Source organism: Mastomys coucha, unplaced genomic scaffold (assembly GCF_008632895.1).
Source record: "Mastomys coucha isolate ucsf_1 unplaced genomic scaffold, UCSF_Mcou_1 pScaffold17, whole genome shotgun sequence".
NCBI lineage: Eukaryota > Metazoa > Chordata > Mammalia > Rodentia > Muridae > Mastomys > Mastomys coucha.
Window position 1 is genome coordinate 2880892 of NW_022196899.1, and position 26175 is coordinate 2907066.

Below are 26175 nucleotides of genomic sequence, written 5' to 3' on the forward strand. Positions count from 1 at the left end.
ATATATATATATATATATATATATACATATGTGTACATGTATATATATATATGTACACACACATATATAATTAATATTATTTTTTGAAATGTATGAAATAAGTTGAGTATTGCAATGTCTCATATAAAGAAGACAAGCAGGTAAAGGTAAAAAAACTTGTATATCTGACAAACTAACTGGATAAACTACATATATTTAAAAAGATAGATCTATAAAACACTGTATAGAACACAATACTAATGTACATTTTTGCTTGCTAATGTAGAACTAATAAAGATAGACATTAAAAAGTGTCCTATACCCTATTTCATGAAAACTATACTAAATGATCTTACTTTCTCGTGCATAATAAAAAGTTCATTGAAATTCAGAGTGAAACAATTAATATAAAGTAATACATTTAATCCATAGTTTTACATCTTTTAAAGGAACACCTTTAAATACAGTGTGATAAATCTGTAAAATTCTTCAATATTCTCAATATTTACTAATTAGCATAAGAGCACTTTATAAATACAAAGTTAGAAAGCATTAGTAACCTCCATTTATTGTAGCAATAAAAATGTGTTAGGCAGACTTGCAACAGTAAACTTATTCTGTATGATGTTCAGGCAGCAGCTACAGGCTGCCATAATATAGGATGTCCAAGTAAACAAAAGGCTCTGTGCAGTCATGTGGGTGGCAGCGATAGAAGAAACACAGGAAGTGTAGGAGATCATAATTATTAATTTCCCCTCTATTCTTCCTCAGTCCCATTTGCTGACCCCACAATTACCAGTGATAAACTGTAATCAAGAATACATTGTTTGTCTGGCCTATTTACTTAAAAGTGTTTACATCCACATAAGCATGTGTATTCTTCCTATGATTTTTATGGTGCAGTGATTTCAATCTCCCCCTGTTAATGTCTTCTTATCTGTATAATTTCTATCTGCCATTTATGGGGTTGGGTAGCTGGCTAGCGTTAATTATAGTCTACTGGGCTCTACGTTTATGTGCAAGCCAATCAAAGATTGTGAGTCATTGCTAGCAATCATACTACTTTCATTTATATATAAGTTGTGAACATAATCTCCAAATATACCAGTTGGAAGTATTTGAGACCTACATTTAACGAACTGGCCTTACACTAAAGAAATAGTTTCCCAAATGGAGCGATTTATTAAAGTCACAGTCTAATTTAGGTTTTTCCACAATTATTTCTTTCTTATGGGTGCTTATCCTAACTCTTTAGTCTTCTAAAGTACATCCCCTCCACGTACATCTATCATCCCTGCTCTCACCCTATACACCATGTGGTCTGATTTGCAAGTTCCGTTTGAATACCTATCAAGGCATGCCTATGGAAGCAGAATCCTGACATCCATCTACTTACATTTTCTTTAATAAATTACACTCGCCTCTCCCATCAAACTCAAGATGGAAATAAAGCAGTTCTTCGCACCTATAGATATATTGACTGCAGTTCTTTCTTAGGACTCCTAAGTGGAGCAGACATAGGATACCTCTCACTCCCTTTTTAGTCCTTGAATTAGCTTGACTTCCAACGGGTGTCTTGCCGGGATGCAAGGCCTTCAGCACAGTGTCTTTCTCTATATTTATGGGTCAATTAATTTGCTATGTTTTATTTTGGTAATCCCCTTTAAAAAAAATGGCCTGCTCTGGTTAAAATTAAACATCGCCTTTCTAATTTCCACTTCCAAAGAAGACATGTGACAGATGACATGGTAATTTTCCTATTTCTTCATGTTCATAAAACATTGATAATATGATTTTTACCTTCCCTTTGTTCTCAATTAAATGAAATGCTCCAATACAATTAACACGCTCTTGCGATTTGGGTTGCCTTCAGAGGTTTCTCTTGTCTCTGATTAACAGCATTTCCCATCCATTTTCAGACCCCCCGACTGCTATTCAGAATGTTCCATTATGCCTGCCAGCTATAAATACAATTGTGAACCAATATCATTTTAATTGTTTCACTAATAACTTGTTTTAAATGATTCAACAGTCATCAGGAAAGATAAGTGCTCTTGTACCCTGCAGGCTTATGGGCATGATGGTATGAGGCCATGTGGAGAGCCGTATCAGAATAATGAAACCTTATGCAGAAGATAATGACAAAGCACTCACATCGCCGTAAAGATAAATGAAAACACTAGATCCTCTTTGCTCGGTAATATAACATCCATTTCTCACTCCCATTTCAATCATTAGACCTTCAAAACAGATTAATGCCCAAATACACATAAGCAACATGTCCCATCGTAACAGCCATATGCTCCCATTTTTCCAGGAGGACTGTGAATGATGGAGTTAACGAGCTTTACAAATGCTCTTGTTAATTAACAAAAATTGTTACTTTCTCATTTGAGGGGGGGGTTTATAAATTAGACTTAATTACATCAGATAATTGCAACTGCCAGGCACTGAGCAACTCCTTCTCATTCTGGTCTTTCAGTGGCAAATCAACAATTGCAACCCTTGCCTATTTGTGTGGATGAATTCAGTAAGCAAACAGCCCTTTTATGTTAATGGTTTACTGGCATTCATGAGTCTGGCAGGAGAAATGTGCAGGGGGAGGGATCGCTAATGGCAGCACATAATCACATTAATTAAAATATAACTGCCATTTAAGGATTTGTAGTGTGGAATTAGAGCATGTTGGGAACTGAGAAAATCAAGCTAGAGAGCATATTAGCACCATCACTCCATGCTCCACGCACAGCAGTCAGCCACCTCGTGTGTCATAAATGTAATTTATGAGTGCTATTTGCTTTGAAATATATGTTTTTAGTTCACTCATTAGAGTGTAAAAATTCTCACTGTTGGCTTTAGAAGGCTCAGAATAAATTCACCGAATGCCTAGACCCATGATCTACTTTTAACAAACCCCCAATAACAATTTATTTTTAATTATGACTTTCACCAATATCTCATAGTAAAACCAAACTGTCTCCTTTTCTGAAGGCACATTTAAGGCGAAATGTTATAAACTGAAGTCGTTTAATTATGCTAAGATAATTCCATGTAATTTCATTGGGTGCTTAATCCCCAATTTTGTTTCTTTGTTCTGAAGTAGTGTAGTGGAAGCTGCTAAATGCTTTAAAGTCGAGCACACGCGGGGAAGACAGTTGAGGAAATGTCTTGTAAAGCTTTTCATTAGTCTGTCTTTGGGATCCACTCATTAGTTTTAAAGCTGTCCTTGTTCTAAATCAGTCACATTTGTACTTTACCTACAAAGACACTAAGAATGTTCCCAGGATAAATTGCTTAGGGGCCATAACAATACCCAGGGGTATAAAGTCTAATTGATTCTTAATAATGTCAACGGATTCCAGTTTCAGGAACTAGCCAACTGTGAGCAAATTCCACTTGACAAAGCCTTGTACCTTCAGCAGTGTGAAAAGTTAACAATGAATTATTTTTTTTTCTTTATTTAACCCACCCTAAAGTGCCTATAAGGATCCTAAAACTACCCTTACAAGTGGTATTGACTGAAATGCAATGCTTAGGACTCTAGGAGACTGTGTTATTTTTGCAAATCACTGTAAAACCTTTACAGCAGCAGTGACTGGAGTATGTGACAGCTAGACAGAGGAGTCTTTGATAGGCCCCAACCGACAGTCCCCAACACACACCAAATCTTTTCATGTGGAATCCAGAACCATAGCCCACAGTGTTTCCCACACTTAAACTTTGTGTCACAAAAGACTCATTGTGGCTGTGTCATTAGCTCTGTAGGACATCAGAATCCCAAATATAGGGCTGTTGTGATAACCTTTCAGATAGAGTAAAAGAAGACTTTAAAGAAGAAAGAAGGGCATGGTATAATACAAAATTTAGCATTGTCAGGTTGCCAGTGTCCATCTCCATTTTCTTACTTAGTCAATTTTAAGTGACATGTATGTCACTTTAGGACAAATAAGTAGGACAATCTTGCTTTTATCCATTTGTGTGGCATAGAAGGAAGAACACTCATAAAATGTCTTTCCCAGTGTTTTCAGTCTCTTTGCATAGATTTTGATGCATAGCCATAGGCCTTGATTGGCACACAAGAATGATGTGAGTGAACCTGAGAGAAGTACCAGCGTTTTGTAATTTATCAACTTTTTTCATTAAATCTTCACTGTATTCCATGAGAATAACTAATCACACCTCACTTTGGGTTTTGTTTGGATGTGATTTGCACTGGCTTTATTCTCTTTTTTTGTTTTGTTTTGTTTTGTTTTGTTTTGTTTGAGACAGGGTTTCTCTGTATAGCTCTGGCTGTCCTGGAACTCATTCTGTAGACCAGGCTAGCCTCGAACTCAGAAATCTGCCTGGCTCTGCCTCCCAAGTGCTGGGATTAAAGGCATGTGCCACCCACACCTAGCTACTTTTCTTTCTTCTGTTTGCTTTGTTACTGTGTTCATTTAATTCAGTTCAATAAATGTGTTTTTATGTTGCCAACTGGGCACTGAAGGATCACATTTAAAATCTAACGTGAGGCCTGAACTCTAACATTGTATATACCAATTGTGACACTTGATTTCATTTCTGTGTTGTGGTGGGTAGAGTGTGAGCCTCTTTCATTCCAGGTTCTAAACCCATCCATTTGTGTGTTTCTTTTGGAAGGGGTCTTTCAGTCCCTGAGCTGGTTTTGAAGACTTTAGTGAGTAGATCATAAGTGGTCAAATTTGGTGTCTGCTTTCATTATGGTTCTATGAGAAGTAATATTTGGGAAGCCTAAGGATAAAATGGAAGATCCATTTTTAGGGTCTCAGTATCATGGACAATATTCATTTCATGTCCCTAGGCAAGAGGCATTCTGTTGATTGATATACAGCAAGTACTTCAGAAATATTTATCCAAAGTTTCCATGAAGAAATGAATGTCCCATCCATCTTCTCAGAGATAAAGAAAATTGCAACTTGTTATAGTTGGGCATTTAAAGCCAAAGGAAAAATTTACCTGCAAAACTGTATGCTTCACTAAATGTTAACTGACAAGGCAGGGTTTCCAGTAATGAGACTGGGGAATGCCATCACTAGTATGGGGACTTGGAACGTTTAATTTAATGCTATCATTATTATTTTTCTATGAAATGGGGGCTGGATTTAGAAACAGCAGCTTGCTAGCTTTCAAGGCATACCCTTGTTCCCAGGAATTGGTAAGTGGTATCTTTGGCCCTTACTGACATCTAGGTCTTGTGTACCAACTTCCTAACTCACAGGAAGCTTGCAAGCGATTATGACTGTCAGACTGCTAAAGGGAAGGATTATTTTCCACATTCTGAATAGGAATGTTTCCCTTCTACCTAAAAAAAGTAAAACTGAAAACATAATGTACTTCCTGTCCTCTGTTGGCGTTAACTCTATCATTTACACTGTTCTAAAAGGATTTAAAAATAGACAAGTTTAAAATGAATCACAGTGCCTAATGTGATCATGAGAATGTTAGATATTCCATCACTGATAATATCACTCTATGAACACAAGCACAATAAAGCATAGCCAAGTGTCAATTGAAAGAGGGCAAAGATTAAGACATTCTTCTGAATCCCGAAGAAGAGAGAAATGTATTATAACTTATAAGTTCAATCTATCTGATTTATTTTTATTGGTTTACTTTGCTTGCTTGCTGGTTTTGTTTTGATTTTCTTGTGTAGCAACATATGAATGTCTTCAGTTAATTTCTTAAAAGATTAATAGTTCAATGCAAAGGCATATGGCACGGTATTCTCTACCTTTGCTAGAAGAGTTTCAACACCTTACTTATGTAAGGTCTAACTCTGGTATCATTCCAAACTTGAGAGTTCTAGAATTTTATTCCTATAAATAATATAATCATGCACATAATGTAGGACTAAGGGTAAAGAGAGAAAAAGATGTGTCTGTGGAGATTTTGTACTAACAGGGGACCTCCTGGCAAGTTTTCTCAAGATAGGTGTCTATATTCTGCTATGGTCCATGCATTGATTGCTCATTTTTTTCTTATTTCAGTTTTGTGGAAATGTTTTCACACATGGGTACATTTATGAATCTACATGTTACTTTCTTATTCAATACCACCCCAGAATATTAGAACATGGAATGATATAATGCATACTCTATAAGATATTCTCTCAACAGTTTTTTTTTCATATTTTCACTTAGTTTTTAATTGAAAAAAAAATATGCAATATATTCTGGTCATGTTTTTTCATCCCCCTAGTCTTTCCACATCTTTCCCATACAACTCCTTGCTCCTTTTTTTCTCTTGCTTTAGAAACCAAAATAAAAAAAAAAAAGAACAGAAGAATAGCAGGCAAAAAATAAAAACAAACATACCGTAATAAAAATAATATAAGAAATACAAACATACAAACATAAAAGCAGAATATTGAAAAAAACATACAACCAAATGACAGCAAGTAAAAAAAAATGCTGCAAATACTACTACAGTTTATTTAATGAATTGGATTTATCAAAAGACTTGAAAATATTGATCTATGATTGGTTAGAATACAAAACACAAAGCCGGGCAGTGGTAGCATGCACCTTTAATCCCAGCACTTGGAAAGCTGAGGCAGGCGGATTTCTGAGTTCGAGGCCAGCCTGGTCTACAGAGTGAGTTCCAGGACAGCCAGGCCTACACAGAGAAACCCTGTTTCAAAAAATAAAAACAAAAAAATTTTTTAAAAAGTACAGACCAAATAATATATTCTATGAACAATGAAACTACTAGAGAAATTGGCTGAAAAAAATATGTCTGCTGTGGCAAATATCTACTGTTCATTGAGAGGACCCCAGCTTTATTCCTACCACCCACACTACTTACTGCCTAAACAGCACCACTCTGTCTCCTATGATAAGATGTTTTACTCTTGTCTTTGCGGACACCTGAACACATGTATAGAGACCTACATAGGGCCCTTCAAATATAATTAAAAATATAATTAAAAATAAAACCCTTCAAAACACTGATATAGTTATGATTTATGATTGGACTGAGTTTACATATTCTTGTATTGTGCCTACACTAGATTGCTTAGAATGATTGATAATTATACTTTAGAAACCAAGACAATGCAGAGAAACAAGCAGAAATTCTTCCTGGTTACCTAAAAGGAAGGGAAATATTTTTACTAGAAATGTAGAAAACAGGAGAGTAGTGTGAAAGTTTTGAGAAAAGCAACAAAATATGAATATCAATCAGTTCCTGTCTTAGTTTCAGTTGAGGACTGAGAAGAAGCAACTAAGTGTCATTGTCAAAACCAAGACCTATCTTCAAGGACACAAAGTTATATCTTTGGTGAAACACAATCACAATTTTTTTAAATCCACTCAGATCCTCCTCTCATGGACCAAATAGACTCCATCCAGATAAGTGCATCTGCCCACAGTTCCCACTTACTACCTATTCTAAACAGTGGGATTCTTCTGGGTTTCAAAAGTACATCTTAAGAAAATTTTTTTCTTTCTCCCAAATGGACTTAATCTTATTCTCTACCTATAATAATGTGTTTCAACATCTTGTCAAGTCCAGGCACTTAACTACATCCAGGACAGCTCCACAGAAGTATCTCCTGTCACAGACGCTTCTTACTGGACCTGTTCCTTCTCACCTATCCTCAGATGGCTCCACAGGACCTGGACAGCACAGAAAACAGCCAACTCTCCTAAGACTGGACAAACATCCACCATACCCATTCCTCTAGGTTCTCCACAGACACTTCACCCCAATGTCAGCATGAAGCAGCCAGATATCACAACGTCCCTATTCCTGCTTCACCATCACCTCTTTCTAATGTTTTATTTTTTAACTAAACTAAAATGAGAGAATGTGGGTGTTCTGTCTGGACTCCACCCTCAGAGTTACCTGGCAAGAGCCAGGTAGGTCTGGCCCTATAAAAGGGGCTGCTTGCCCCGTCCTCTCTCTCTCTTACTCCTGCTTCTCTCCCTTGCCTCTTGTCCCCTTGCTCCCCCTCTCTTCCCATTCCCTTCCCCCTCTCTCCACGTGGTCATGGCCAGCCCCTACTTCTCTATTCTCTCCTTCTCTCTGCCTTTCTCTGCCTCTGCTACCCTCTGAACTCCCCTCCCCATACCCTAAATAAACTCTATTCTATACTATACTGGTGTGTGTCTGGTCCCTCAGGGGGAACGGATGCCTCAGCATGGGACTGCCAAGGCACCCCCTTCCCCCACACTCCACCAGAACATATTCTTATAGCTCTTTCTCTTTTTATGATCACAACATGCCCTACCACTGTCCCTTCTTCCTTGACCTGCAGTTAGAATTAAAGAGAGAAGTATCCCCCTACTCCATCCACCCTCCAACTGTTCCATATCCCATACCTCCTCCCCATCCCTTTGCTCCACAAGGATGTCCCGACCCCTCCATCCCCCACCCAACCAAACCTCTAAAGTCCCTGGGGCCTCCAGTCTGTTAAGGGTTAAGTGCATCTTTTCTGACTTAACCCAGACCCGGCAGTCCTCTGCTGTATATGTGTTGGAGGTCCTCATATCAACTGGTGTACGCTGCCTGGTTGGTACTTCACTGAGAGATCTCAGGGAACCAGGTTAATTGAGACTGCTGGTCCCCCTACAGGGTCCCGCTCATCATCAGCTTCTTCCAGCCCTTTTCCTAATTCAACCACAGAGGTCAGCAGCGTCTGTCCATCGTTTAGGTGTAAATATCTGCATCTGACTCTTTCAGCAGCCTGTTGGGTCATCTGGAGTGCCATCTTGTGAGCACTCCAGAGCCTCAGTTATAGTGTCAGGCCTTGGGACCACCCCTTGAGCTGGATCCCACTTCGGACTTTCTTTTCCTCAGGATCCTCTCCATTTCCATCCTTGTCCTTTCAGGCAGGAAACAATTATGAGTCTGAGTTGTGACTGTGGGATGGAATCCCTCTCCCTCATTTGATGCCCTGCCTTCCTGCTGGAGGTGAGCTCTATAAGTTCCTTCTCCCTACTGTCGGGCATTTCATCTAAGGTACCTCCCTCCCTTTGAGTCCTGGGAGTCTCTCACCCCTCATGTCTATGGTACATTCTGGGGGTCTCCTTAACCTCCTACCTTCTAAGGTTGCCAATTTCCACTCTTTCTGCTGGCCCTCAAGGCTTCAGTCCTTTTCCCTCACTCAATACCAGATCAGGTTCCCCTCTCTCCCCAACCTCCATCCACTATCCGTCCCAGGTCCCTTCCTTGTGGTTGCTTTTTCTCGCTCCCAAGTGGGAATGAGATGTCCTCAGTTGTGCCCTTCAGCTTGTTGACCTTTTTGAACTGCATTCTGTCCTCTTTTTTTTTTCCCTAATATCCACTTATAGTGAGTACATACCATGCATGGCCTTTAGGGTCTGAGTTATCTCACTCAGGATGATATTTTCTAGTTCCATCTATTTGCCTGCAAAACCCTAACCCCACATCTGATAGAGGGCTAGTATCTAAAATATATTAGAAAAAACAAAAAAAATATAGAAGAATATACTAAAGAACTCAAGAAGCTAACCACAAAAAAAAAAACCCAAAAGCCAAACAAAAAGCAAAAACAATACAAACAAACAAACAAAAACAAACAACCCAATCAAAAAATGGGGTATAGAACTAAACCAAGAATTTGCAGCAGAAGGATCTCAAACGACTGAGAAGCATCTTAAGAAATGTTCAAAGTCCTTATGTTCAAAGAAATGCAAATCAAAATGACCATGAGATTCTACCTTACACCAATAAGAATGGCTAAGATAAAAACCTCAGGTGACAGCACTGATGTGGAGAATGGGGAACACTCCTCCACTGCTGGGAGGATTGCAAACTGGTATAACTACTCTGGAAATCAATCTGGAGGTTCCTCAGAAAATTAGAAATAGATCTAGCTGAAGACCCAGCAATACCACTCTTGCAAATATACCCAAAAGATAGCCCATTATGGCACAAGGGTACATGTTCCACTGTGTTCATAGAAGCCTTATCTATGATAGCCAAAAGTTGGAAACAACCCAGATGTACCATGACAGAAGAATGGATACAAAAAATGTGGTTCATTTACACAATGGAAGACTACTCAGCTATGAAGAATAATTAAGAAATATTTGTCAGGGACCCTTGAGAAAGTCCCAGAAACTTTGAAGACAAGAAAACATTCAGAAAAACTAGTATTGAGATCCTCTGAGAATGGGAAGGCTTGGGCATGTGTTACGCTTTTAAAGGCAAATTCTGAGTGTCTGATTGACTTGAGATAGCAAAGAAAAGGAACGTACACCAGGTAAGAAAGCACTCCTTACTGATGACGTGCTTTCCTTTGACCAGATGTGGAGAACATGAGAGCAATTTGTAGTTGTCTTCAACTAAAAATTGCCTTGGAAACCAGTTGAAAAGATGAAGTGTCCCAAATATGTTTCCAAAACTCAAGAGACAGGTGTGGTTTTAGGGAAATTGTAATAATCCCTTCACATTGGAGCTATAGAACAAAGTCACCAAGGAGTTGCAATAAAACCCAAGAAGAAGAGGAATTATATGATATTTAAAATGTTTCACCTTTAGATTAAAATGGAACCAACATGTAAGAGGTAATTCTTCCTTTCAAAAATTTGGCTTGTGAGAAGCTGAGTCAACTGGTTCCTCTCAACTGGTTCCTCTTCCTCCTCTTCCTCCTCTTCCTCCTCCTCCTCCTCCTCCCTCTCCTCCTCCTCCTCCTCCTCCTCTTCTTCTTCTTCTTCTTCTTCTTCCTCTTTCCCTCCTCCTCCTCCTTCTTATTATTATTACTTTATTACTTATTATTAATAATTCTTAATAACTAAAAAATAACTATTTATGGTTAAAATGGAATCCTTTTGCATTTTTCCTAAAGTTTATCTGAAGAATGTCTAAATTAGTCTACTAATTTAAATATAAACCACTATTTAGTTAAATCAGCTAGTTTTAGCATTTAAATCATTCCATAAATGGGTTATATGCTCACAAGAAAATTATATGACCAGAACAGGGCATCATTTTGAAATAAGAAGAATGAACTGAATAAGATGTGCCACATAGAAAATATTCTTTCTCTGACTCTCTCTGTGTCTCTGTCTCTCTTTTTCTTTCTCTCCCTCTCTCCCTCCATCCTCCCCCCTCTGTGTGTGTGCATGTGTGTATGTGTATGCATTCACTCATACATATGGGCAAACACAGGTCTTGGGTCCAGAATTTCTGGTAATTGAATGGATTACAGACATTGCAAGAAAGAAGGCACAAAGGCAGCTTGAGAAACTGCTGATGTGTAGAGGTAGCCTAGATTTAGAGAACTACCACCTAGGCATCCTGCTTCTAGAAGAGCAAAGATGGCAAAATTTCATGTTTCTCCATTCTCCATCAGGTTTCCCCAGGTAGATGCAGGTGGCAGTGAAGGATAAACACACAGTTGCTGATAAAAATAATTGATGAAAGGCAACTTTTTAAAGAGTTTCATTATTACACAAAAAGTACAATTACTCTCAGAATAAACAAAGTAAATAGAATCATTGTAACAGGCTAAAACTGCAGCCTTTAGAGAGATTCATTTATAATAGATGAATATTATAAAAATGAAACTTTATATTGAGTACAAAGATAAAAAAGAACAGGATAATGATACTTTCTAAGTTGAAAATTACTGAACAAGAAGTTAGGTGGAGCTTCTGCAACAGTGGTTTTACAGGGAAAGAACTGAGTGAATGGAAATGATAGAGAATATAAAGGATTGATTAAGAAATTATGTTCATAGTATATAGGTACAATGAATTCACACAATTCAATGTCATATTACATCAGTATTGTTTTTTTGCACACTCTTGAACCTTTTGGACACCTATGCTGTCCCTTGGAGCTATAACTGTCATGATGCAGTTTAGTTCATCATCCCACTGCATTACAACACTGTGATGGCACCGTGAATTACCTGGTCATTGTCCATCTAAGGAATAAGCAGAAAGACTAGTTTCCAGGAGGGAGCTCTACAGTTTATTCTCATTGATGTCTGGAAGGACAGGAAGTGTCATAGAGTCAAGATGCTCAAAAGAGAATATAGAGCAGAAGTTATAAGTCAATTAATGATTTCTCAGATAGTAATATTATCTGAGAATGTATTTCTTTGTATGGGAATGATTTTGTAAGGTAGACATTAGGAGCCTTCTATTCTTCTGAGTGCTGGGTTTCAAAAGCATTTCAGCAAACCAAGCTATAAACCCTTGATCTCATTACATTTCAGTTATTAAAATAATAAATTGATGAACATTTAAGAAGTTCGATCAAGATAAAATCTGAATTTTGAAACAGTAAAACAATCTGTTAGCTAAAACCAAAAACACATTAATAAATGAATAAACAATTTACACAAATGCCTTAGAGTCAAAGGTCAGAAATCTAAATGACTTTTTCCTACTATGTATCAAACTGTAGAACATTGTTTATTGTTGTTATCAGCGTACATTAAAAATGTGCTCATTGATGTTTCAAGAATTAGCATTATAACCCAACAAGCAGCTGAAAGAGTCAGATGCAGATATTTGCACCCAACCAATGGACAGAAGCAGCTGACCCCTGTTGTTGACTCAGGGAAGGCCGAAAAAAACTGAGGAGAAGGGCAACCCTGTAGGAGGACCAGCTGTCTCAATTAATCTGGAACCCTGAAATTTCTCAAACACTGGACCACCAACCAGGTAGCATGCACCAGCTGCTATGAGGCCCTAACACACCCACAGTAGAAGATTGCAAGGTCTGTGTTCATTCAGAGATGATGCATGTAACTCACAAGAGACTAAAAGTTTCAGGGAGTTTAGAGGTCAGGTGGGGTGGGGAGGAGGTATGGGATGTGGAACAGCTGGAGGGTGGATGTGTCAGAGGATAAAATATGGGATGTTAAAAGATTAATTAATTAATTAATTAATTTAAAAGAATTAACATTATAATCCCATGAAAATGGAATTATTTCTTTCTCAAAAAGAATGTTCTGGGTTATAAATATAACTGAAATGATATTATATTTTTCATTATTTAGACAATTTGTTATTTATTAAAATATGTAAAGTCATAGCTATTGTCAACTAAGCACAGATAATCTGCATTCTTCACTATTATTTTTATGTTCATATGTTTGGTTGGTACTTTGCTTAGGATATAACTGTATCTACTTTATAGTGATGCAGCCTCTACTGTTCTCTTTCGTATGTCATTTCACTAGTGGTTTTGCCATTGATACATTGGTCCTGTCAGTACAATAACTACAGGGTGGTAGTTTGACTGACAACTGTGTCCCATAGGCTCACAGCACTTTGTGGGGATCTTGCCAGGATTTTGGTATAGGCTCTAGGCTTGCTTAGGGATATCTCAGCTTCCTTCTGTGACAACCTTCTGTCATATATCTCCTCACAATTATGAACTCTCCCCCTAGAACCTTAATCAAAAGCAAATATTCAGTAGTCACATTTGTCATGTAAGGAGAGTAACTAATACAATTAACTTCTACTTGAGGACTCGAGCTCATCTTGGGTATATTTAATTTGCTATGTGAATCACATTTTGTGTTCATTTTGATTTAACAAACAATTCAATTATTTAATGCTTTGTAATTTTGAGTAAAAATTTTATCCAGCTTACATACTCTAACATGTAGTATACTTTTTGTTTTTTGCATTGAAGTTTTGTTTCTCAACAATTACATTGATAAGAGCTTTATTTAACTTTTTGAGGATAGATTTGGTTATCAGATTAAAATTCACATGCTATCTAAATTTTTTAAATTTTGGACAGAAAACATCAATGATGAGAATATTAATTATGAGACTGACTTTTCAGACTTAAAATGAAGCTATCCTATTGAACAGTTGTGTAAAGTGTAGGCAAAGCAAACTAGCAAGGCTTTATCAAATATACAACTTAATGTATTACTAATAATATTTTATCCCAATCATTTTCTATTGCTCTAACTGTTTATTGTTATATGAGTATAAAGAAAATGTAGTTTCTAATATATGTGCTGCTTATTTAAAACTATTTTCTTAATGGGTGCCATATGTAAAGCAGAGTTATTATTGTTATAACATTTTGTAATATAATCTTCCCACTCAATTTTATTTTATTCCTTTTGGCTCAAATAATGTTATTTTTTGGGCACATTCAGCACACCTTCAGTTATAGCTGTTTTATCCTCAGAAAACAAAAATCTCCATCTCAAACAAGAGGAAAATATGTATGCCTTGAATTCCAAGATGGAAACCCTTCAGATTAACAAGCTTCAGCATCTTTGTTTGGAAGTAATTTTTTTTTTTAAAGGCAGCAGCATTCACCAGGCTTCAAAACCTTACATCAACAGTTAAAATGTAGGATGACATGTCCGTCCTTGCATAAGAGAAGGAAACAATCTCATAATTTAAATTGTCAATAATGATGGAATTCTCTTGATCCCATTCATTTTGTTTTCATATGTGTGGCACGCAGATCACAGAGTTTCCTAAGAATTTATGTTCCTTGACTCTAGAGTTTACCTTTATCTAACTAGGCATTTTGAAATAATTGTGAATGTTGACAGACTAAAAGGACAGCTATTTTCCATCCTCAAAACAAGTGCGTGGTAGATATGGCAGCCTAGCAAGAAGAAAAAAAAACACAAATTAGGATTGGAATTTCAAGGCTCCATCGGATTTTCAGTATTCCTAAGTAATTTTTGTTTCATCTTTTAAATTTTTGTCATATTACATTGTTTTTAGTTTTATCTGCAAAATTGAACTAACACTATTTAATCATAATGCAGAGTCAGGTAATATTTATGACTTTCCACTGTGTATCTGAGATATACAGATTAGATAGACATAGAGATAAAGACACAGATACAGATTAATATAGATATATGACTTTTTGTATACATATGTTCCTTTTTTACCCATAATTATTTTTGGTCATTTAACTCAAACCAATCTAATATGAGAATGTATCAAAATTTCATTTTATTTTAATATTGGGAAGCAGAATCTATAAGACAGTCCCTGGTGTTGTGCAATTTTCTTCAGCAAAACACATTCAAACACTTTTTTAAGACTAAAACCTTTGGTGAAATCTTTTTTAGTGTATTTTAATATCATATTTCACTTAGTTATTCTGGTTTACATATTGACTAAATGTGGTTTTTCACAATTTATATTTGACTGAAAATTATTGATATACTTTTAAATATTGATATAGTCTTATAATTAATAGACATGTGAAGCTTTTGTATAAAAGCCCCAGTTACTCTGATTCTTCTTAGATTAGAGTACTTGGGTCCCGAAAGAATGACACAATTGCACATCCTGTACTCAGAACTCAGTGACTAATCAAAAAAACATTGTTATAAACAAAGATGAAACTTTTTGTACTAATGCCCATCAATAAAGCAATATCTTATGATTATAGAACACTAATATCTCTGTTGCTATACTTGTCTGAATATTTACTACATAGCATTGTTTCAGTGCTTATGTGATATAATTTATAATTGTTTTAGAATATACAAAGTTCTATGTATTTTTTCACAATTTCAACTTGTTTTATAAAAAATAGATCTAAACTTTACTAAACATTTTACTAAACATTTTTATTTAAATAATTTTCATAATTAATAGAAATAAGAGATAAAATGTATACTTAAATTTATAAAACATATTCTAGGTATGATGAGTTTGAAGGAATTTTAAATTGCAGGTAGTCAATTCATTAAAATGTATTCATTTTTAAAAGTTACTTCAAAGACCTATTACTCTCCACAGGGAACAATAAAAAGAATATGATACAATTCTATGTACTTAGAAGAAACTTTTCAGTAAGTGTGTTTATACATTGTAAAGCTGAATCACAGTACTTCTATATTTGTATGACAAAAGCATTATTCCATAGCTATTTCATTTGGTTTAGATGGAAGTTTTAGTACTCTTTTCCTTGATATTATCTGTGCAAATCTGAACTATTATCTGACACTTAATATAGGGCATATTCTCCAATTCACAATAATATTTATAATCTCAATCTACTACTCCAACAATGACATAAGTTTAAACTTATTTTTATTACATCATTGAAATGGATAATCAATTTTAAATATTGATGCGTAAAGCATAGTTTAAAAATAGCAAAGGGAAGCAGATGGAAATGCCTATATATGTGGATATATATATATGTATATATATAAAACTCATTAATTCAGTTTTTTAGAAAATAAGAAAATGAACAACCACTCACTATGTTTGTAATGTAATCTATGCCCTTGTGATTGTTTGCTTTTTTGTATTAACATTTAATAGAAGCTGTTAGTTTTTTTCTTGGCAAAAGCAGAATTCAGTGCCAATTCTATACTCTTTTTCCGTGCCTCTTGGTGGGAGATCAGATCATCCATTATCAACTATATGGAGCTCACCTCATGATGTACTTATACTTGACTCATGATTGACTCACTAGCTTTCACAGTCCATACCTCAAATGTACTGAGAATATGACCACCTGTTAATCACAGTAACCATCTGTTAATCCCCATGTGGCCGCCTAGAATTCATCTCTCTTTGTTCTAAGGTTCTAGTTGAAACACCTAGAAAAAACCCTCTCTTGATAATGCCCATGACCCAATAAAGACATGGACACAATTCCCTACATATTTCTCTGTCAATATCCCCTATCAATATGTTGGTAGCTTCTAGTGAAGTGGTGCATGTTCTCCTGACACTCTCTACAAGAAGAAAAAAACTCTGCAATATTGACTTTGTGATTCTCCCTTTAAAGGCCTGTTTGCAATCCTATCTCTGACAGGAACAAGATGACCTCTCTGGGAGGTCATCTATGAAGCAACTATGTCTGCTGCTGGGTATACTTCAATCCTAACATGCTGGATTCATTATTTGCTAGCTAAATTAGTAGAGGAAATTAAAAAGTATTATACAAACCCATGTGGATCACATTTAATCACAGAATAATTGAACACATTCTTATCCCTCAAGTCAAGTGAAATTTTCACCATTGGTATAATGTTCAGAATTTCTCTGACCATTGTAGCTAAAATATTCATAAATCCTGAGTGGCAGTGCTAGGCTGACTCATAAGTCAGATAAATGCAAGAAAATGAAAATATATTGTTCTTCAATTGTAATAAATTATTTTCAACAATGACTAAGAAACTTTGAAGAACATGAAAAATCTGATAGTCAAATCATAATAGTAAGAGTAGAGAAATGAATTAAGTTAATCCAATTTAGTGATTTTTCAACTAAGTAAAAGACAAATGTAATACATAGCCTGACTGGGAATTCCTATTGAAAGACTCAACATTGTGCATCTCTGTGAGACCCTGGTGTACAGAGCAAGTTCCAGGACAGACAGAGCTATACAAGAAACCCCATCTCAAAACAAACAAACAAACAAACAAATAAACAAATTTCATTTTAAAAAAAGACAAATATAAAGGTAAACTTAGTAGTCACATGGATCTTCAATAAACATCATTTTTTCAAAACTATGGTAAACTATTCAGTAATAAAAATAACAGTGAAAATGAATGTAAAAAATGACCCCCAAATTAACGTGAGAAAGAAAAATCTCCAGTCCACTCACAAAGGGCGTTTGATTGTTGATTATTGATTATTGATTATTTGATCATTGATGGAAGTATACCTGTAGCAAGGTTGCCCTTTGTAAGAGTTGCCTTGGTCATGGTGTCTGTTTACGTCGATGGAAACAGTAAGCAAAACATCATGAAATGTCCTACCACTCCACAAAACTGAATCACCAGCATAGGGAACTCCGAATAGCATCACACTTGGAGCTCCCTTCATGACTTGATGTCAGCGCTACTGACAAAATCTTTCTACTCCAGCAAGGAGCCTGTGACTTCTGTAACCTTCTAAGTCTCCAGACTCAGAAAGCTAAGTTTCTTTAGCTTTCTGCACTTTAAGGACATGCAGAGGAAAGTTGTCAGTTCATAGGAAACGGCTCCATCATGTTTCTCATTAACCCTACTTTCTTATGCTGCTCCATGATTTTCGGTGACAAACTCCTCTTCTCTTTCTGCCTTTCATGGCCTTGCCTCTGAATCCATGATTCTCGCAGGAGCACCTTGGCAATTTAGAAAAGTCATACACAGAGATGAGTCCTCTGCTTCCTCTAAAACAAGCTCAAAAAGACACTATTGATCTCCTTGCATATAGATACAAAAATAAGCCAATGGGTTTACCTAATACTGCGACCACTGTTGAGAAAGACAGTATGCTACTAAGCAACATCAGTCACAGTGGGCTCAACATTAGTTGTCTGAACAGTGAACATATTCAGTGTGTGATAAAAATCAATGATTCTTGGTTAATTCTGGGTCATAAAAACAGAAGCTTGATGGGTAACATTTGGTAGTTTTAAAGATATTTTATTTATTTTACAAGTCATTGGCAACAACTCATTTACAGACATTGCTAAGGTTGTGCCTTGGACACTATAAACTATAGTGTCTAAAACAGCATGCAATTGTGAAATGAGAACCCAATCCTTTATACCTAACTTTGGTCAGATTTATTTAATGTTTACCCATTCATCACATGACAAGTTTGTACTGCATATGAGAAATTCTGAGTAGAGATAGATACAGGGCAGTCCCTTTTCTTGAAAATGTTCCTGTCCACTGGGATGACAGATATCAAGAGGCATTGGGCTTTTGAATAGCATGTAGTAAAATGCTTGCCCTGACCAAAGAAAGTCCAAGGCATTCTCAAAAGACAGTTGTTCTTCACTAACAAGAGGCTTCCACGGGACACCTGAAGTCTTAAAATAATAATTAAGAAATAGTAGGTGAATGGAATTGCCAGGTCATTGAGCTAATGTGATTATCTTTAAAAATAAGTAAAATAAAAATTATGTGCAGGATTGGGCATAAGGAAAAAGTAGATAGAACATGGTTGAAGAAGTCAAATAAAGTATCAGAGAAGGCCTTCCAAAGGTTGCAGGCTTCTCTAAGAACAGACTATTGTTTGTTATTAACAAATTTGTCATTATAAACTAATTATAATTAATTAATATAAATAATTATATACATTTGCTCACATAAATACGCAACACAGTTAAATCAAAAATGGAAGGACAAATGGCTTGCTGTTACAGTGGGTTTAAAATGACCTAAGTAGTATCTAAAAAGAGTTTTTGATATAAAAATTCAGTATTTTCACTGAAGAAGCAAAGGAAATAATATTTCAGGGGAAAAATGAAATATCAAATGCATAGAGTAGAAAACTTAGAAATAGACTATTGCGTTTGAGACAACGTAGGAGTCAGCCATCTTGAAAGACAGGAAAAAGAAAAGTGCTGCCCTGTGTGGTTCTCTTCATAAACAGTCTACATGTTTTCACCAAGAGAAACCTGAATGTTAAAATTTCTGTCAGAAAGTTACTGGATTCTCAAGGTCTCATGGAAACAGTATTAGTGATGACTTGGAGCGTTTATCCTTGTGGGAGAATGAACAGCAAATGGAAGAAATAAGAAAAGAGGAGAGAGACTGAACATAGCCCTGAAGGAAGCATCAGAGCCTACTCATGTTTGGGAACTCAATGATATCTTTGTGTACACAAGGGAATACAGGGAATAGACAGTTATGTTCAACTAGAAAGGGCTTCGTTAAGTTCTCTCTGTTTCCAAAATGAGTTTTCCCACTCAGGCCACACTGTCTACACCTCAGTCAGAAGCCACAAGAAATGTCTGTGTCACCACCTGAGACAATTCATTGTGCTATACTCTCTACTACTTAGGGTGGGAGCTTGCCTCAGGAGAGAAGGCAGGAATGGCCCTAAAACTCTTTACGTTCCAAAATACCTTCTCTGTAAGTCTTTATTGTCTTAGCATTCTGTTATTATAGCAAAATGTTCACCAGAAAATTGATATCAGATCTAAGCACTGGCATGTGAGTAAGAGTTTTAATAGTGAAAGATGCTGTTTAGTGTTTATGACTTATAAAAACAGTTTATTGGGAGGGAGGTTCAGAAAGGAGAACCCAGTAATTCCCTCTTACTGACATCAGGGAAAACTGCTTCCTGCTTAGATCAATGCTTTAAAAAGTCAGTTTTAATACATGACATGCCTTAGCATTGACTAAGTTGAATGCTTAGAAATGAGTGTTCTAAACCTTCAGAATTTTATAAATGGAAAGAAAATGATTTACTTATTGTTAGTGCAAGCATTATGAATATTATCGTTAGTAATGAAGACCTGGGGACAAATGGATGTATATTCTCCCAATTTATATGACGGTTGTCACATAAGTGAGTTAAAACTTGCTCTTATCTTCAGGTCAGTACGTTATTCTCTATACACACAAATAATAATAAAGAGATATGTCAATATTCAGAATTTATTAAGTGCATTACCCTACCTTGCATTTATCAGTAAATGAAGCATTAAAAGGAATGTTATAGAGAGAGGAGTATTTTCAATCATTGAGTTATAAATACCTTGTAAACTATTTCTTTAGTTGAACTCACTTCCTATTGAAAACAATGGTGTGCAATCTTTGATCATGGTACATTTTTGCATTTGTACTCTTTTAAATCTGGACATCTAGAGTTTGCCACTTTCCCCACATTAAACTGCCCAAACCATCTCTTCAAGTCTGAGCCCTACTTATGTTGCATTAACACCCAAGGGGGTATGTGTTTCTTGAAGAGACTCAGAATGCCTTTTCCATATAAAGATCTTTAATATTTATGAATATACATTCTTTCCCGAAAGTTAGAAACCTGCTTTTCATTACAGTGTAGTACTACACGTTTTTGTTTGGGCATCAGTGATCCTTAGTTTACCCTGGAGCAGCTTTTGATGGGCTGTTTTCAAGCTGTTGACATAAACAAGAAGCACGACACGCCAGCCACAGGTTCAGATTGGGCATGAACAGGGCTGCTCTGCTCATGAGGGAACCTTCTCCATCAACTCCCACAAGAGCCCATCTTGGCCTGTGCACTTCTTAGTTAATTGTTTGTATTTAAGTCCACATTTAACAGACAAAAAAAGATAGCATTTTTGTTGCTGTTTGCTGGAGATTAAGGTGAAGTAGAAAAGGAGCAAATAATGGCCCACCCAATGCTCACACTTAACTGATAGATTTTAATTTTATCCAATTTTCAAAAATATGTTTTGCTTGTATTTTTCTTAAATATCACTTATTATGGGTCCATGAACTGTATTCCTGGGCCCATGTACTAATTACAAGGTGGCAGTTAATTTGTCAACACATTGATTTCCTAAAATGGCAATTTCATGTTGAGGCAGCCAATGTTTTAGGACCTACCTACAATTTCTGGTCAGGGTCTGAAAGAGTAAGTGGTGAATGCTGTTCGGTAGCACAAGTAGATAAATCTACTTGCCTTAGTAGATTCAACAGTCCTTAATACAGATGCGGCCACTGAGAAGGTCTGATGGCACTTAAACTCATTGGTATTCTGCAGAAGTTTGTTATAAGCAATTACAAGTAAAATGGACAAATACATGGCCTTGAGAAAATCATGTCTAATGATGCTTGCAAATGGGACTTTTTTCCTCTATGAATCACCAAATATCAAACCCAGACCCTCTTAAGGAAGGCAATCACCCTAGTTCAAATCAAATACGCAATAGTACATCCATGCGTGAGAAAAGCTAAGCAGGTATGTGAGTCAAAAAGGTGACCTTACGTGGAGTTTAGTAGACATGGTTTACAATCTATCTGCAATCTTTTCTTTGGAAAAAAAAAGAAACAATTACCCAAGGAATGCATTAACAAGTTTTAATTTCAGTACCTCTTCATCATTAGGAACAGATGTGATTAAATATTTAGCACTCGCAGCTCACTGCAGAGTACTTATCACCACTCCCATTGTAGGATGAGGAGAAGATGCTAAGAAGGATTAAATAAATTGCCTGAGGTCACACAGCTAGACAGTGACACAAAACAGGAATCAAACTGAAGATTGACCTAAAACATTCTCTTGCTTTTTTCTATTTTCTACCTACAAGAACATTGGGTTATATGAAGGACATTGAGAAGAGCCTTTGCAGGTTACAAGTGAACCTGAAGATAAAATCCCACATCCAATGGAATGTGATGCGGAATTTTTTAATAGTGATACCGTGTAATGTATGCATCCCTGTGTGTGTGTGTGTGTGTGTGTGTATGTAAAATTGATCATTTAAAATAGAATCTTCCAGTGATAGCAGTGTGGTCCAGAGGAGTGCCCTAAACAAACAAAAACAAAAAACAAACAAACCCACACAACCATAGACAGAACATTTCTTAAGCTGAAATACTGGGAAAACTGTTCCTTTGAAATTTTATGTTGTCATAACCACAGTGATAAGACTTTGTGATATGGGTGATAATAGATGTTGAATTGATGACTAGTTGTTAATTAAAAGAGTAATTAGGCAGAAGCAATATTGTTCTTGTTTTTTTATTTATTTATTTATTTATTTTTTTGGAGGGGAACCTGGGAAAGGAGAAATCAGATGACATGTAAATAAAGGAAATATCTAATTAAAAAAAAGTCATCCAATAGATGATGTAAGATTTTGATTTTTAGCATTTAGAAAAACCGGGAAAGCCACACAAACTGAAGAGTTCATGAGATGGCGAGCAGGGTGAAGAATGAGCATCCCACCTAAGGTTATTGGAGACAAGAAAGGAAACTCTCTTGTTCACAAGATATAAGTATAAACACTCTGTTAGAAGAATTACTTCTTCTAATAAGGTTTTGTAAGAAAATTCTTATAATTTCATTAAATAAATTTTAAAAGAACTTTAGCAGTTAGATTAATATTTGCAGCCTGTCTCCTTCTGCTCTACTTATACTATCTTATATTATGCCCTTCAGACAAACCTCACCAAGTTTACATGGAAAACGGGAATCAGATTTGGGCATCTAAAAGCATTAGACTCTCCCTCCCCACAACATGCCCCATATTTTATGGCTAAAACTTTATGCCCGGTGTGTTCTTTTGTGATTGGGTTACCTCACTCAGGATGATGTTCTCCAGATCCATCCATCTCCCTAAGAATTTCATAAATTCATTGTTTTGAATAGCTGAGTAGTACTCCATTGTGTAGATGTACTGAAAGACTGAATTTAGAAATTTGGAAAAAGCATGTTAATGGATATGTATTAATGTATAACCTTTACTTAAAGAAGGCATAGGAAGTCTCTGTCACGAGCCAGGAAGGTGGACTGGTCAGTTCCAGGAACAGGATAGCGGTCAGCTATTAAGAAGATAACATTGCCCAGAATAAGGAACAGGACAGCGGTCAGTCATTAAAAAGATAGCGTTGACCACACCACATTCCTCTAGACAATGAGTGAGCAGAATGACAACCTTGTGATCTGGCTCAACTAGGTACTGGGTTCCTTTAGAATTTTCCATTGTTCTCTTGTTATGTTTCCTTGTTAACCCTTTCACTCCCCTACTTTGTGGTTTTTCCCTTTAAATACCAAGTACTCCTCGTGCTTGTGGTCGAACGCCTCTGGCCTGCCAGGCTATGAGTTCAACCCCAGATCTGGAATAAACCTCATGTGATTGCAGCAAGATCGGTCTCTTGTGAGTTATTGGGTGGTCATGTTATCCCAAGACTTCAGTGAGGGTTTCCCCAGCTATGGGGGTCTTTCAGTACCACAATTTCTGTATCCATTCCTCTGTTGAGGGACATCTGAGTTGTTTCCAGCTTCTGGCTATTATAAATAAGGCTGCTATGAACATGGTGGAACTTGTGTCCTTATTTCATGTTGGAGCATATAATAAGGATATATTTCTGGGTATATGCCCAGGAGTGGTATAACTTGGTCCTCTGGTATTACTCTGTCCAATTTCTTGAGGTACCACCAAACTGATTTCCAGAGTGGTTGTACCAGCTTGCAGTCCCACCAGCAATGAAAGAGTGTTCCTTTCTCCACAACCTCTCCAGCATCTGCTGTCACCTGAGTTTTTTAATCCTAGCCATTCTAACTGGTGTGAGGTGGAATCTCAGGGTTGTTTTGATTTGCATTTCCCTGATGACTAAGGATGTTGAACATTTCTTTTGGTGTTTCTCAGACAATCCACAAACCACAAGAAACTCAAGAAGAAGGAAGACCAAAATGTGGAGACTTCATTCCTTCTTAAAAGGGGGAACAAAATACCCATGGAAGGAGTTGCAGAGACTATGGAGCAGAGACTGAAGGAAGGACAATCCAGCTTGATATATCTGTCACATGAAAGACTCTCACAGTACCCAACTAATACAGAAACAGAGGCTCACAGCCATCCATTGAACTGAATACAGGGTCCCCAATGAAGGAGCTAGAGAAAGGACCCAAGGAGCTGAAGGGTTTGCAGCCCCTTAAGACGAACAACAATATGAACTAACTAGTACCCTCAGAGATCCCAGGGACTAAACTACCAACCAAAGAGTACACATGGTGGAACCAATTGCTCCAGCAGCATATATTATAGTAGAGGATGGCCAAGTCGGTCATCAATGAGAGGAGAAGCCCTTGGTCGTGTGAAGGTTCTATGCCCCAGTGTAGGGGAATGCCAGGGCAAGTAAGCAGGAGGGGGTTTGGTAAGCAGGGGGAGCGGGGAGGGAACAAGGCTTTGTTCTTGTTCTTGTTTATTTTGTTTTTGTTTTTGTTTTTGTTTTTTTGGTGTTTTGGAAGGGAAACTGGGAAAGGAGATATTGTATGACATGTAGAATTAAAAAGAAAAGAAAAAGAAAAGAAAAGGAAAAGAAAATAAAATGACTGAGAACCAAAAAAAAAACTTTATGACAAAAATAAGTCAGTATAATAAAATTTAAATTAATAAGTAAAATATAATAGTTTCACTTAACTATTCGTTATTGTGATAAAGAAAAACTTCAAATTATGAAATTGTCTGTTATTCAGTCTACATAAAATTCAAGGCTTTGGACATTTATTTCCATTGCTTTCTCCCACAAGTCAAAACTAATGCTATTTTCTAAATGCTAGATTCTATTCAGGCTTCTTAGAGGCTTGGGGCCACTAACACCCCAAAGTCAAATGGAGCTGCCCCTCCAAATCATTTGCAGCTACTTGTTATTTAATCTGCAAGGTAATGCATTTGTGACACAGATCAAGGTCCTTTGAAGTTGACCAGGTGGTTGACTCAGGTCACAGGAATGGTAGGCTTGAGATTCATTCAGCTACTCAATTTTCATCTCTCTGTTTATTAACCAAAGGAAGTAACAAGACCTAACTGAACTATGCTTCAAAATGCATGATCATAAAACAGATGTCATGGTCCAATAAAATTCCTAAACCAAAAAAGTAAAAGAAAAGAAGTTTCATACAGCTGTGGAGTTGAAGTTTACAGAACAGTACTTTTTAATACAATAACAATGTTAGCATTAAGATCTTATATTTCGTAAAAGCCCTTCAGAGCTTAAAATAGTTATTTCTATGCTGAACAGATGTCTTATAAATTAGCCCTCACAAAAGCTTTGTTCAACTTTTGTTTTAAATTTATTGATCCACAAAGGATGTCATTATGTATTATCACACACATACAAAAAAAAAAAAACTTATGGACAGAAAAAAGAAGAAAGAAAGAAAGAAAGAAAGAAAGACAGGAAGGAAGAAAGAAAAAGAGAGAGAGAAAGAGAGACAGAGGGAGAGAGAGAGAGAGAGAGAGAGGGAGAAAGAGAAAGAGAGACAGAGGGAGAGAGAGAGAGAGAGAGAGAGGGAGAGGGAGAGAGAGAGAGAGAGGAAGACTGGTTGAAGAGGCAGTTCGGAGACAATTCAAAGTGGGTTAATGTCAAGATCCAAAGGAAAATTCTGGAATTTTCCACTTTCAATGTGCAATGGAAAATGCAACAATGGAACTCATCTTCATTTAATAAAACTCACATGCCTAGAGCACAAACATTACATTAACATTAAATGTCTATTGATATAGTCTAGGTAATGAGACCCGTTTACCTGTACATACATTCACACTTGTACTTATTCATTTTCATACATTCCAATATTGTATGTTATGTGTATATGGAGAGTGAAAAATGAGGGAATAAAGAGAGGGTCAAAAACAATGTGACAGAACAATGCAAAGAACCCACGGGTACCCTCACGAACCTTAGATATACAAGCAGCTACTTAAAAAGTGTTTCCATTACCTCTATTCTTATTCCCAAAGCAAAGGAGTGCAACGAAACATTGTAAGCAATGTATTTTGGAGCTTTGGCTTTGGTAT